The sequence below is a fragment of the Chenopodium album genome, chromosome 13 (assembly GCF_948465745.1).
Source record: "Chenopodium album chromosome 13, dcCheAlbu1.1, whole genome shotgun sequence".
In the NCBI taxonomy this organism is placed as follows: Eukaryota; Viridiplantae; Streptophyta; class Magnoliopsida; order Caryophyllales; family Amaranthaceae; genus Chenopodium; species Chenopodium album.
In genome coordinates this window covers 34,903,649-34,906,285 of record NC_137846.1, presented here as the reverse complement: position 1 = coordinate 34,906,285, position 2,637 = coordinate 34,903,649, and positions in this window count along the sequence as shown.

Here is a 2,637-nt window from a genome sequence, read left to right as displayed (position 1 = left end):
TGAAATCACCTTAGGTGGCACATCTTCTCCATGTATCTCATCTCCTCCATGTCTATCACCTTCTCCTTGTCCTTTTGGTTGAGAACATGAGTCGACTGATGTAGTCGCGAGGAACGGTAAAGTCGGTAAGTTCATCTGCTTCGCCCAAGCATTGAATTCACCAACTAACTCGTTGCGTACTTGTTCCTTAATTGATGCCACCTTGGCATCCAACTCCCCCGGTGAGTTAACACTAGCTCGAGATCTATCCGATTTCGTGTATTCTGGACCAATCACCTTTTGCCATCCTAGAAATGACCCTCCCGAACCTACTATTCGTCCTGGATGTTATGGCCTTCCCAAAGCCATGGTGAAAGGGTCATTATCCACACTTGGGACCAATTTGCCCTCTACCAGTTCTTGAGTGTGCTCAAGCTGTAGCAAAAGGAAAAAGGATGTCAGTAATACAGTTAATGGTTTGTATAGTGATTTTGATGCAAAAGCGACTTAAAATTCAATAGTTCATAGGTAACTTACAAGTTTATCTGCCATTTTTTTTTGTTTTCGGACCCTTGATGACCCATTTTCCGGTTTCCTTATCAAACGTATGGAGAGAACAAAAGAAATCACCAGCACGACTCACCAAAGTAGTGATCGTGGAACTAAAGGGTTCCTTTGATGCCACTAGAAGCGATTTAGGGTATAAACCCTTTTTGATCCACTCAGGTTTCTTTTCAGCAAATGTCTTAGCCCCCATACGATGGACGTACTCCTTCTTCTTTGCATTTTTTTTATTTTGCTCTCGAAGTTCCTACATAAAAACAAATGTTAGTATCACTACTACAAAAAGAGTCAAGCTATTATTCAATTGAGATCAGATTTGCATAAACTTACAATGGCTTTCTTTTGAGTCTTCATTCTAACGAACTCTTCCCAGTCTTCTTTTGACACGGTCGACCATTTTTGCCACGGGAGAAGGTCATCCTCAACAGCTTTCTTCTTCTTTGATTTCTTCTTCTTGTAGATCCATCCATTAGTCAAGGGGGTCTTAAAGCCTCTGACCCTTTCCGCTAATAAGATTCAAACACCCTTCTCTTCTCGTCATCATTAGGAATAGAAAACAGCCTCTGCAAGCACAAACACAAACCGATTATTAGTTTCTATTTACTAACTACCATAAGGTGAAGGTTTCTTAAATTGTCTAAATGTGCCAAAAACACACTTACCCTTGTATCATCCCAAAAGGTTTGAATCAAACCCGGAGGTACTTGCCGCATTACAAGTGTAATGGGGATTTTCCGCGCACACATGCCAACATGATTAGCATATTGTCGACGCCATTCGCCCCCGGGTTGGTCGTTGTTGTCATACTCCATGACCATGGGACCGTCCGGTTTCTTAAAACTTCTCATCGGACCCCTTCCCTTTCTTTGAGCCGGTGCCTTTACCCCCCCTCCACCACCTGTGTTGTTTTGATCTTGTCCTTGGCCATGAGTTTCAGGAGTCGGGTTCTCACCAACAATCTCACATGCTGTATTTACAATAGGCGGTGCACGTTCAGCTGAAATTTCAAATTCTTCAAGCCTACGCTCAAATTCATCTTGAGCCTGATCCTCTGGCTCACCCAAGTCATCCTCCTTGTTCACATCATAAGGCTCATCCTCGTCCTCATTCTCGTACTCTTCATCATAGTCATCATCCTCAATGTCCTCTACACAATGAGGGTCATGATCGTCCTCCATGAGATATAAGCACCTGTCAAAACAAACATAAAACAATATTAGTGTATAGTAAAGTATTAGTGCAAATGAGTACACTTAGGCAATTTCAAACTACAAACATGTTAAATATAATGAATATGAGTTGTTAGAATGATTAAATGTTAGTTCATACACAAAACAAAGGACTTGGGTTAAGTAGAAGCTCATTTAAGCCATTTTCACCTACTTATGGTCCTATAACCTTGTATATGCATGATAATGAGTATACTTAGGCAATTTCAAACTACAAACATGTTAGTTTATATACAAAACAAAGGATTTGGGTCAAATACAAGCTCATTTATGTCATTTATGGTCATTTTCTCTTACTTATGCTCCTATATACATGATAACTAAACTATATTTGCAATGAAACCATTACTAACTTTTAATCATACTACCTCAATCTGAAATTCCTTCGTTGTGGTCTGATCGTATATAACCTGCTTCGTTGTCTATGTCATTTAGTACAATAGGTCTAGGAACAGTGAAAGGTGCAGAATCATCAAACGCATCATATTCTTCCTCATCCTCAACATCTCCAATGCCTAGGATTCTTCTTTTGCCAGCTAGCACTATAGACTATTTTGAATCGACTAGGTCAGTTACGTAGAACACTTGCTTAGCTTGAGATGCAAGGATAAATGGTTCCGCACTATCATTCAAGTGGCCAATATCTACAAGAGTAAAGTCCTCATATTTGACGTTATGCCTGATATTATCAACCCACTTACACTTGAAAAGAGCAACCGTGAAGTTACAATAATCAAGCTCCCATATTTCTTGAATTCGACCATAGTATGACAACTCTGCATCGACAGGTGATTTATCCTTAGCACTTGCAAACTCCCTTGACGATGCCACAAGTGTTACACCACTGTTTTGGGTGGAGGAAGAT